This window comes from Bos taurus, chromosome 3 (assembly GCF_002263795.3).
Source record: "Bos taurus isolate L1 Dominette 01449 registration number 42190680 breed Hereford chromosome 3, ARS-UCD2.0, whole genome shotgun sequence".
Classification (NCBI taxonomy): Eukaryota; Metazoa; Chordata; class Mammalia; order Artiodactyla; family Bovidae; genus Bos; species Bos taurus.
The window spans coordinates 101,761,148-101,773,550 of NC_037330.1; the positions used below are offsets into that span (position 1 = coordinate 101,761,148).

The 12,403-nt window shown below is 50.9% G+C and overlaps 1 protein-coding gene across 11 annotated transcripts in view; it reads left to right on the top strand.

Moving 5' to 3' along the window:
• ERI3 (ERI1 exoribonuclease family member 3) overlaps window positions 1–12,403 on the top strand; it is a 130,894-nt gene that overhangs the window by 59,973 nt on the left and 58,518 nt on the right.

The following is a 12,403-nucleotide window of genomic DNA, read 5'->3' on the forward strand; positions in this document are numbered from 1 at the left end:
ATGTTAAAGAAAGCCCAATATTACAAAATATATAAAAGTTGAGCTGTTCTTTTTGAAGCTGGAGCAAGACCCTGCCCATTCTTCCTCTTCCCACCCTCACCAGTCCACAAAGTAGCTTCATGTCCCTCCTAGAACCCTAGAGCTCGGGGGAGCACAGTTGAAAATGCCCACCAGAAGTGTGACTCTGTCGGCTAGGTTACACATTCTGAAGGAGTCAGGGGAGCCGGGATCAGGGCAGAGGAGATCAGCGGGGTTCGGGGAACAGCTGTGTCCTTGAAGCAGAGGTCAGGCTGCCTGCTGCATCCCGAATGCTTGCAGGATGCTCTCTGTGGAGCCTCCAGAGGGCATTGTAGGCCAGGCAAAGGGCCAAGGGCCCAGGCAAAGGGTCAAGATGGCGATAGGCCAGATGGAGACTCTAGTGGGGGATGAGTGAGGTATCTTGGAGACCGCTCAAACTGCTACAGAGCGCCTGAGCCGAAAAAGCAAATAGCTCACCATCCGAGACACTGACCAGAGTGCGCTGGAAACCTCCCAGCACCTGCCCACCCTCCTCCCCCAACCCTACTCCCTGCTGCCTACTGGGGCCTCTGCCATTCCACCTGCCCAAGTCCTGGCAGCCACTCCAGCACTTCTCGCAGCCACACAGGTGGGCACCGTGCCCTTTCCCTGGAAGAACAGCAGCAGGAGAGGCTCTGGAGAGGTGCCCGTCTTATCCTTTCACTGGAGAGGGGCTGGCGAGATACACAGTATTTGATTTCGTGGCGTTTTTGTGGCACTGGGGAGGCGCGTGTTATATGTTCCACAGGGTGTCTGTGGCTCTTATGTGCTGTGTGTGGTTATTTATATGGGCTCCACGAGGGAGAAATGGGAATAGAGATAGGCGGCAAGTGGGCCGGAAAGCCGTGGTGCAGGGAGGTGCACTACACACATGCAGAAGCTTTTGGAACATCTGCTTGCCTGTGGGGATTTGAGGTTGGTTTTCTCTGGGAGGATGGGCAGCTTGGCCTACGGGGCGTCCCTCTGCACCCGCCTGTGTTCTGGTTTCTGTTTGGGAACTCTCCAGAGCAGCATGTCTGGGAACACTTCCAGCTGTGCTGCCAGACCCAGACGCAGGTGACGGCCTTTAGTCTGTACCATAGGGAAACCAAGAGGAAATTAAATGTCATTTGCCCCCTGCACAGCAGGTCAGTGCCAGATCAGACACTGCTGATCAGAGCTGTATGGAGGGCACCCAAGGGAAGGCTTCTGCCTGCAGCCATGCCCTCTGAGCCGTGGAGACTCCCAGGTGATGGCCTGGCTCATGCCCAGTGCTTGCTTTGCCAGGCTGGGTTCACCCTGGCCCGGGGCCCAGCCCTGTGCTACATGGCAGCTGTGGCCCCTGCCAGCCAGAGGTGCATGTGTCTCTGGGGGAGGGAGTGGAGGGGCAGGGCAGGGCAGGGCCTGGTAGTTGAGGGCACTCAGGAGCCAGTGAGTGGTCAGCCCCTCCTCAGAGAGGTGTGTGGTACTGTGGAAAGAGCAGGGCCTTTAGAAGTGAAGGAGACCTGGGTTTGAGTGTTGGCTCCACTGCCTGTGTTGTAGGATCTTGGGAAAGTCACATGACTCCCTCCGCCTCCATTCCTCATCTGTAAAATGGAGAGCACAATAAGCTCTGGCTCCTGACATCCGTGGCCGAAGTAGCTTCCTCTTGGGACTTACTGGCGCTCCGGTTTCCTCACCCCACTTCTCCTAGATCTGGAACAATCTAGGAGCCCTTGCTCCTGGGCTCAAGTGAAGTGAGCTGGCTGAAGTTGCTGGGACGTGGAGCAGGGAGGGAATGAGTCTGGCCGACTGGTACTCTCCCTGCACCAGGCTTTTCTTCTTGTCCATCCCAAGGCCGTTAAGAGATGAATACGGTTGATGGTGGTCACCTCCTGTTGAGGGGCTCAGCTGGCTCGCTCCAACTTCACACTTGCACTCCCCTTCCTCTTTCGGAAGACCTCAGGCCCTCTCCCTCCTTTGACCTGAGTCTTAGTGGTGGGCATAGTTCTCGGTTCTGCAGTGGCATTTATTCACAGGGCTTTAGGAAGAGACGTTTTAATACTGTGAGAGTTCTCCCTAGAAAACTCCCCACCCCACCCCCACCCCCATCTAAGGCATGGCTGCTGGTGGTGAAATTCATTAGTGTTCCCTGACAGGCAGTGGCGACAGAGGCGCACGCTGTCTGCTTCCCGCTCCCTCGCTCCCGTGCTCCTGCTTCACGCACACTGATATTTAAAGCTGATGGGCTGCTTATAGACTTCTTGTACCATGACAAGTTTGGGGAGGGGGGTGGGGGAGGAAGAGACAGACAAGGAGCCAGCTGTCACGCTGGTATTTCAAACAGTACTCTCTCCTGACCCTTTGCAGGCTCCGGCAAGTGTATCATCTTTCTGAAGCCTGTGGTTGGAATTGTAACCTGCAGCCGTCCCAGAGGATGGGGGCAAGTGTGGGGGCCAAGGGGGCCGAGAAGTCAGCAGTGCATCCTCCCAGGGCTGTGGGCAAGCAGAGAAGAGTGGAGGGACAGGGAGAGAGAGAGAGTGTGTGTGTGTGTTAGAGCAGAGGGGATTGAAGCTGAATCTTTGTGAGTGCTCCCCAGCATTGCCCTCCCATCCCTGGAAATGGGATGGCCTTCTCGCAGTAGTCTCTCCTGGAGTGATCATTAGCTTCATGCTATGGTTATCTCCTAGGTGGTCCTGAAAGCTCTGCATCTCTGTGAATCACAGTTGCTTGGCCTCTGCCCCCTGAGGGTCCTGGATCTCAGTGATACTTGTAAATATGTGGTTTCAATTGAGGGAGAAAGTTCTCCCGCTTTGTGTGTAAACTGGAACCTTGGCTTTTGTTGCCGCCTATGTGCATGCTGAATTTTTAGATTTGGACAGTGAGTACCAAGGTGCCTTCTTACCCACAAGTCCTCCCCTCATCCCCAAGCTTCCTGGAATTCATTCTGGCAGCTGTTGAGTGGTTTTGGATTTCCCTGACTGTCATCCCCAGAAAACTTCCCCAGGAGCCTTTTCCTGACCAAGGCACTGTCTCTCAATGCAGGCGGCTTGGAAGCGTCTCCAAAGGCAGTTGCAGGTTTGGTCTCAGCTGACCTCCTTACAGCCAGGACCCCTTCTGTAAGTGCTTATTTATGAAGTGTTTCCCTTGGCTGGCTCCTTTAACCTGCACAGAGTGGGTCATGGAGGTGAAATAACTTGCCCGAGGACGCATGGTCACTTGACCAAGTTTTCTCCTAGTGCGGCAGAACCACAGACCTGGTCCTTTCCCCCATCAGGGGCCCTTCTAGCTCCAGGGTCTGCAGTGGGGGACGTGATTGGGGAGCAGAAGTGACTCCTCCACTCCCTGCTTTCTTAGCCTTGTCAATGCTGTCAGTACTCTGTTGGCTTCCTCACTTTCAGCACAGCTGTGTGTGTGTGTATACACTCATGTTGGCTTCCTCACTTTCAACACAGCTCTCTGTGTGTGTTTGTGAGAGACAGAGAGGGGTTACTCACTTCCAGCACAGAGCTGTGTGTGTGTGTGTGTGTGAGAGAGAGAGAGAGAGGTGGGGGGGTTACTAACTTTCAGCACAGCTCTGTGTGTGTGTGTGGTGGGGGGGCGGGGGTTACTAACTCAGCATGGAGCTCTGTGTGTGGGGGGAGGAGGTTGGGGAGGGGCATTGTTACTTTCAGCACAGAGCTGGGTGTGTGTGTTTGTGTGTGTGAGTGAGAGAGACAGACAGACAGAGGGGCTACTGGCCATCCCTGGTGGAGGGTGGGGCCAGAATGTCTTTTCTCTCTGTAGACTGAAGTGTATTCTTGTTGTTTTGTTTAATGAATTCATTTTGTTTTTGCCTGGGTCTTCACCGCTGTGCGGGCTTTTCTTTGGTTGTGCTTTGCTCACCAGCAGGGGCTACTCTCTAGTTGCAGTGTGCAGGCTTCTCACTGCAGTGGTTTCTCCTGTGAGCACGGGCTGTAGGGTGCTTGGGCTTCAGTGGTTGTGGCTCCTGACTCCAGAACACAGGCTCGGTAGTTGTGGCGTATGGGCTTAGTTGTTCCATGGTGTGTGGAATCTTCCCGGACTAGGGATCGAACCTATGTCTCCTGCATTGGCAGGCGGATTCTTTACCACTGAGCCACCAGGGAAGCCCTGAAGCGTGTTCTTGAACTGGCCAGGGTCATCTTTGATGTGCTCACCTCCTACACCCTTGCTGCCCCTCTCCTTCCCCCACACCCCACACATTATTCTGTAGGTTTCTAGGCGTTGCTGGCGCAAGGCATTGCTTTCCTCTCCCTTCCTGTCCTTGCCTGGCCGGGAGTGGCTGGGCTGTGTCTTCGACCACGGTGTGTCTCTCAGGTGAGATGGAGACTGGCCGGCTTTGATAAGTACGAGGCTCGAGCATTAATTTTTTATACATCAGCAGAGGCCAAGTGAGTGAATTCAATTATGAGTCTCCTTCTCTCCCCCCTCCTTGCTGCAGTGTGGTGGTTCTGAGCAGAGACTAAGGAACCTGTTGAAATGAGAAACCCTTATTTCCTGGTTTGACCCTCTCACTAATTCGGGTTAAATTGCTACGTGATTGCAGTGGTGCCACATTGTGCCTGCCTCTGTTTGTCTAAGAGGATGCAGTGGGGGCGGAAGCACCAATTTGTGCAGAGATAAAAGGTGTCATGGGCAGATAACTAAGGTCCCAGCCCCATGCCTACTCTCACTGTAGCTCGGCTGGCTCTGTGGGAAGCCGGCCTCCCCACACAGGGAAGGAAGCCCAGCCTTCCTTGCTTCCTTCTCTCCCCCTGATCATATTTTACCTCGATGCCACAGCATAATGATGCCCTGTGTAGTGGGGGAGGAGATAGGCACCTCTGGCTGACAGCCCTTCCTGATAACCAAATTCTAACCCATCCATCACCAGCTACTCTCCTCAACTTGAGGAAAAGTGATCATGAAAGGTGGGCCGTTTATCACCCGGGGTCTGTTTATCTCCTCTGGGTGGGGAAACGGGAACAGGAGAGACAAAGAGCTGCGTCCCCAGTGAAGTGCTGCCTGGGCTCCGGTAGCCTGCCTGAGCTGGATGCAGACGCGTGTCGTGCTGACTGTGGGGCTCTGATTGGGACTCCCAGACTGGGACCCAGGGGAAGGGGACCTTCCCCGAGGCTCAGCCTCGGTGGGACTTGGAGACAGGCCTAGGAGATGCGTTCCGAGGTGCAGGACAGCCAGTGACAGTGACAGCATCTGTGGGAAGGTTTGCATCAGAATGAGCAAGAGTGGAGCCCTTCATGGAAACAAGCCCCACACCCCTCATATGTGATCCCTCAAAAGGAGCTCCCTCTCTGACCGGTCGGCTGGGTGTGCCGCTTCCGCTTTCCCCAGGCTCGCCTTCCGTGCCTCTGTGCTCTGAGATGACTTTAAAGAAGATAGGGCCTTTCTCCCAGCTCTTCACCTCTGCACCTCCACACACCCCCTTTTCTGCATATCAGGTGGAACAAAACAGTTTGCCCTTGCAGGTGAGCGATAATGTGCTTTTGGGTACGAGAAATGACAGCCTACATCACTCCGAGATCCGGGTCCCACAGCCTTTCCAGAGAAGCAGAGAGGGGTCAAATATAGCCCTTAGAGTCAGCTGACTTCCTCCTCGTAAAGGCTTGAGAGTGACCTGCACGTCCCTAAGACTTGCAGAGAAGGAAACCCAGAAGGAAGAGTGTCCATGATCTCGGCCAGCACTGCTGGCTGCTCTCTGGCTGGTCCTGGCTCTTGGTGTCTGCCAGTCTGTGTGTCAGACCTCCATGGATGCTGCTGGCCCCCTCCACTGAAGCCTAGCAGTTCTAGCAGAGCCCCCCAGCTCTGTGTCACCCAGTCTTCAAAGCTGAGCTCTTGCTAACAATGGCTTCATCCCGCCCATACCCATTAGCGAGGGTGGTGTTCCCTTAATGAGCCAGTCCCCTGCCTTGGCTGGCGCCGAGCTGGTCACACCTGTTTGCCATCAGGGCCGTCTGGGCCTAGCCCGAGTGTGGGGCTGCAGGTGGTGGGGCTCCCTTTGCTCTGTGCTATATGCTTATTGAGGGGGCTGTTTCTTATACCCTTATTCCTCCCATGCTCTTCTTTCTAAGTAGGAGAGGGCTTTCTTTGCATTCTGTCATTTAGCCGCAGTAGTAAGGGAACTTGAGGAGTACCCCATCTTTTCTGACTTCCCCCTGGATGGAGTAGCAGGGAGCCAGTCAGGCCTCAGAGGGAAAGGTTTCATGGTCTGTTCTGATGACCCTGGGGGCCAGTGTGATAAGAGATGAGCCCCATGGTAAACACCAAAGGCGGAGCCCCTCTCTGGCCCTAGGCCCCATAGTATTTGGAAAGCAATCATATCCCTTGGTTTAGAGCCCACAGGCAGGACTAGGGTGGGGGGCTTCCTTAAAGAGGGCCCCTTGCATTCATGAGGCTGAAGGAAGTTTTGATTTGGTTGAAAAAAAATTCCCATTCCTTTTTATGGCCTGGACATAATTGGCTCTTTTCTATTGGCCATCAGTGATGTCATTCCGACCCTCATAAAGAAGGGGAAATCACACCTGTGGACTTGGTGCATAAAATTTCATTGGGCAGCAGTAATAAGCATGGCCAGATGATGTTTGGGCAGTTGAGGAGCTCTGTGCCCAGTGATCCCAGCTGCATGGAGGCCTGGGCACCATAAACCTGCCTGCACGTTCATGCCCATAGGCTAGTCCAGGGCCCACTGCCAGTGGCTCTTCCTGGGATCAGTGTCTGGGAGAACTCATAGCATTCAAGCCCTTTGTGCCAGGGGCACTTTCACCTTTTTCTTTTCCAAATTAGTGGCACTGCATGCCCACTAGTACCCTCTGACAGTAGCCTTATACTCATGAGAACTGTGGACCCAGAAGTGACCTTGAGCACCAACCACTGTGATACCTCCCGTCTGAAACCCAGACCTTGCCTTCCCAGGGACTTGTAAAGACTACGTCTACATGATTGATGCCTTGTGTAGTCAGAAGGCTTAGATCCCATTTCTGGTTCTGCCCTTGGCTTCTTGTCTGATCAAGCAAATCCTTTTTCTTCTCTGGGCATCAGTTTCCTCTTTTATGAAGGAATGACAACTCCTCTAACCTACCCTTCCTCATGGGGTTTCTCTTGGTGCTCTCTGAGCTGGGCTAGGGTTCTGTCATGGAAATGTGTAGCTAGCTGTCTTCCCACGAGGCACCTGAGAGTTCAAGTTCTGGCATGTAGCTCTGTGTTTCTTGTGAAGACGGGCCTGGGTCCTGCTACACCTGTAGCAGACGTACTGCTTGCGTCTTGAAGTCACAGAGCTAGGACCTTCCATCAGCTGGAGGACTTGACAACTGGACTGCCTGTGAACCTACAAATGGCAGGTATACCCACAAGTGACTGTACAAGCCCCGAGTGAGGGTGATGGTCCCGCCGCGCTCTGCTTCAGTCAGCCAAGGGGCCCAGGCAGCAGTCCAGATGCTGCCGAGCCATATCTGAAGCTGAGTCTTCAGCCTGACAATCTGTCTAGTCTGTCCTCCTTCAAGAGAACCAGGCAGGATCCTGTGAGACACTTCCTGCCTGGGTAGAGGACACTCTCTGTCTGACAGCCGACAGTTGACATCTGCCCTTGAAATCCTGCTGAAGAGGGAGCCCTTCCTCTCCCAGGGCCAGCCACAGCCAAGAGCACTCCTGGCCTGGGTCAACTAGATGAACCAGAGGGTGCTGGGGGAGTGTGATAGGTGACCCCGGACCTTTGCCTTTTCCCGGCCAGTCCCCTGATGTGTTCCTTTGCAGATTCTGCTGCTTCTGGTGGCCCCCTTTACGCACAGGCCTTAAATGTGATGTTTTAAAAGTAGCTGACCTGAGCAAGCATTTTCACAAACACCAAGGATAGGAACATGAAAGAAAAATTGAAGGGAATAAGAAAATTACTCAAACATTACAGTTCTGTGTCTTAGGCAACCTCATTCTAGTTCCTAAAGCTACCTTTTGTCTTTCAGAATCTTGCCTCATTTCCTTCTAGTCTTGGTCATTGATTCTCACATGGAGACGTCCTACCTGGATACCCCTTCATCCTCTTGGTCTCAGCCAGGCTTTCCCTCCCAGGAAATTGACTGGTTGTCGTTAGTGTCACTGTGTCATCTGGGTGTGGAGAGGAACCTTCCCCATGGTAAGGTATTTCAGGTCTTAGAAAAGTAAATGCTTACTCTACTACTAGCCTAAAACATAGGCATTGACTCCCACTTCAGTTCAGTTCAGTCGCTCAGTCGTGTCCGACTCTTTGTGACCCCATGAATCGAAGCACGCCAGGCCTCCCTGCCCATCACCAACTCCGGAGTTCACCCAAACTCATGTGCATCGAGTCGATGATGCCATCCAGCCATCTCATCCTCTGTCGTCCCCTTCTCCTCCTTCCCCCAATCCCTCTCAGCATCAGGGTCTTTTCCAATGAGTCAACTCTTCGCATAAGGTGGCCACAGTACTGGAGTTTCAGCCTCAGCATCAGTCCTTCCAATGAACACCCAGAACTGATCTCCTTTAGAATGGACTGGTTGGATCTCCTTGCAGTCCAAGGGACTCTCAAGAGTCTTCTCCAACACCACAGTTCAAGAGCATCAATTCTTTGGTGCTCAGCTTTCTTCACAGTCCAACTCTCACATCCATACATGACCACCGGAAAAACCATAGCCTTGACTAGACGGACCTTTGTTGGCAAAGTAATGTCTCTGCTTTTGAATATGCTATCTAGGTTGGTCATAACTTTCCTTCCAAGGAGTAAGCGTCTTAATTTCATGGCTGCAATTACCATCTGCAGTGATTTTGGAGCCCCAAAAAATAAAGTCTGACACTGTTTCCACTGTTTCCCTATCTATTTCCCATGAAGTGACGGGACCGGATGCCATGATCTTAGTTTTCTGAATGTTGAGCTTTAAGCCAACTTTTTCACTCTCCTCTTTCACTTTCATCAACAGGCCTTTTAGTTCCTCTTCACTTTCTGCCATAAGGATGGTGTCATGTGCATATCTGAGGTTATTGCTATTTGTCCCGGCAATCTTGATTCCAGCTTGTGCTTCTTCCAGCCCAGCATTTCTCATGATGTACTCTGCATATAAGTTAAATAAGCAGGGTGACAATATACAGCCTTGACGTACTCCTTTTCCTTTTTGGAACCAGTCTGTTGTTCCATGTCAAGTTCTAACTGTTGCTTCCTGACTTGCATACAGGTTTCTCAAGAGGCAGGTCAGGTGGTTGGGTATTCCCATCTCTTTCAGAATTTTCCACAGTTTATTGTGATCCACACAGTCAAAGCCTTTGGCATAGTCAATAAAACAGAAAAAGCTAGTGTCTATCAAATAGTTGAAGAGTAATGGAGGGAAGGTTGACTGCCCTAACACTTCCTAGGGTAGAAACAGTCATTACAACTAGATTCTTGTTGCCAAACCTCCTAAAGAGGGAGTGTCTGCTTGTGATCTCCACTTTATTTCTTCTCACCCTTCAACATGTCACCTGCTGCCTTCTGTCCCTACCAGCCCACTGATGCCAAATTCATTGGGTTATTCTCAGCTCTCTCTTACTTGACTGCTTTATGGCATTTGACATTAATGACTTGCTTTGTAGGCTCAAAAATCAATGATTCCAGAAACGGTAAGCTTGCTTTTGTTATCCTTTAGGTTGACCACAGGTGATCTGAAGTCTGAAGTCTGAAGTATAGTCACTCAGTCATGTCTGACTCTTTGTGACCCTATGGACTGTAGCCCGCTAGGCTTCTCTGTCCATGGAATTCTCCGGACAGGAATACCGAAAAGTGAAAGTGAAGTCGCTCAGTCGTGTCCAATTCTTTGTGACCCCATGGACTGTAATCTGTAGACCGTAACCAGGTTCCACCATCCATGGGATTTTCCAGGCAAGAACACTGGAGTGGGTTGCCATTTCCTTCTCCTGGACATCTTCCTGACCCAGGAATTGAACCCGGGTCTCCTGCATTGTAGGCAGACGCTTTTACCATTTGAGCCACCAGGGAAGCCACCAAGAGTACTGGAGTGGGTTGCTGTTCCCTTCTCTAGGGGATCTTCCTGACCCAGGGAGTGAACCCAGGTCTCTTGCATTGCAGGTGGATTCTTTACCATCTCAGCCACCAGGGAGGCCCCAGGTGATGTGACATGGGGTCCAAAGAGCATGTGTTACCTTGGCTCTCTGATACTAGGAGCCTTGCCCTCTGGGCATGGAGGTGGATTGGGTGAGTCCTGCCTCATGGCATGTTATCTCGAAGGAGCTGAGGCTATGTGACCTGGAGAAGGGAACTTAGAGGGAAGCTCCCTAGGCTCACACATCTTGAGAGGTTCTGCAAGGAAGAGATGCAAGTCTCATTCTCTGTAGTTTCTAAAGAGTTTCTAAAGTTTCCACCCTCAGACTTGTGGGTGGAAATTACAAAAGACAGGTTAAAGTTTAGCATTAAGGAAGGATGTTCTGTTAATTGGAGGAGTCCACAGTTAGAGCCGACTGCTGTGTGTATTATGAGTTCCTTGTCTCTGGTGTTGATCTGGTACAGGTGGCCTCATTTCATTTTAGCTCAGTAAAGCTTGGTGGTCATTGTCATTGGTGACAGTCACTTAGTTGTGTCCGACTCTTTGCGACCCCATGGACTATACAGTCCGTGGAATTCTCCAGGCCAGAATACTGGAGTGGGTAGCCTTTCCTTTCTCTGGGGAATCTTGCCAACCCAGGGGTTGAACCCAGGTCTCCCACACTGCAGGCAGATTCTTTACTAGCTGAGCCACAAGGGAAGAATACTGGAGTGGGTAGCTTATCCTTTCTCCAGCGGATCTTCCTGACCCAGGAATCGAACCGGGGTTTCCTGCATCGCAGGCAGATTCTTTACTGACTGAGCTTTGTGAGACATTAACCTGGGTGCTCTGCTCCTCTCATTCCATAGTCTTCCTGGGTAATCTTGTCTGCTTTCGTGGCTTTAATTTTACTTAAATTACACGAGTGATTCAGCAGTTTATATCTCCAGGCCAGATCTCTCTTCAAAACTGGATATCCATCTGCCTCTTAGACATCATTCCACTGCCAAATGTCTCCTAGGGCTCTCAAACTCAACAGGTACTGAGTGCTTAGTGGGCGTCAGGTATACCTCTCAAATTGCATTCCCAAACTGAAGCCTCCATCCGGTGGGCTAGTAGAGGGAAGGTAGTGGGATGATGCCTGGTCTAGGGAGATACTGTATGAAGAGAATTTAAAGACAGTAATGAAATTGACTAAATGCTGGTTGGTTTCATCTGCATTGTCACATATGCTCTCTGCACCCCTAACTGTCTCAGTAAGAAGCACAAAGCTGGTCTAGCCACATGCCTCTGGATTGGGTTCTACCACTTTCTCTCATTCGCTCACCAAGATTTCCTTTATATCTCTTTTTTTCTGTTGCTTGCTCACTGTCTCTATGGCTACTGTCTAGTCTCCTGGCTACTACTTGGCTTTTGTAGTGTATTGTTTTTGTTGCCCCCAGAACTATCTTTGCAAATCACAACTCTTCAAAGACTCTCTATTGCCTGTGGCCAAGCTCCTCTTAGCAGGAAAACTATGATCTTCCCCAGCTGATATTTCTTGTATCTTCTTCCATCCTTCCATGTACCCCAATGCTTTAACTTAAGGCTTTTAATCTACCATTCTGCTGAACAAACTGTGAGTCCCTCGTGCGCAGGAGTTAAGTTTTACTTTTTGAGTCCTGAGTGCCTGACTCTTATTAAACATCAGTGTTTAATAAGTATTTGTTTGAATGGATTTGTGTAGGCAAAATGGCATCATCAGCTAGAAGGGGAGAGTTTATAAATTATAATTTAAAGAAAAATCAAGAACAGACTCTCGATTTACATTCTGACATCTTTTTATCTCTCTCTTCGCTATCACAGAAAGCTATTGTTAGAGACTTAAATGTGAGGCAAAGGCCCTGCCCAGCAGTCTCTAAATCATGTGCTCTTTTTTCTCTCTCCTCCTGTCTCTATAACAAAATGACAACACCCTGTTGCACTGGAAAGAACACAGGCTTTTGAATGAGCCAGACCTGGGTTCAGTTCTTGACACTATCGTGTTTTAGCTGTGGGGACTTGGGTAGCCTCTCTGACTCTTGTTTTCTCATCTATAAAGTGTACAGATCTACCACCTGCCAGCATCACTCTGAATTAATGTGAAAATGTAAGTAAGAAACTTAGCAATATCCTAGGCCATCAGAAAGCAGTGTGTCTGATATTATTTTGAATAGAGTCTCCAGGTTCTCACATTTGGATCTGAGGGCTGCATCTGGAGCCTGGTGTCCAGGGTGCTGAAGGTGGGGTGCCTTTCTTGGGTGGGGTAGGACGCATGGTTGGTGGGTTGTTAGCCTTTTGGGGGTCTCCCTGTCTTATAGACTCTGTTGGAT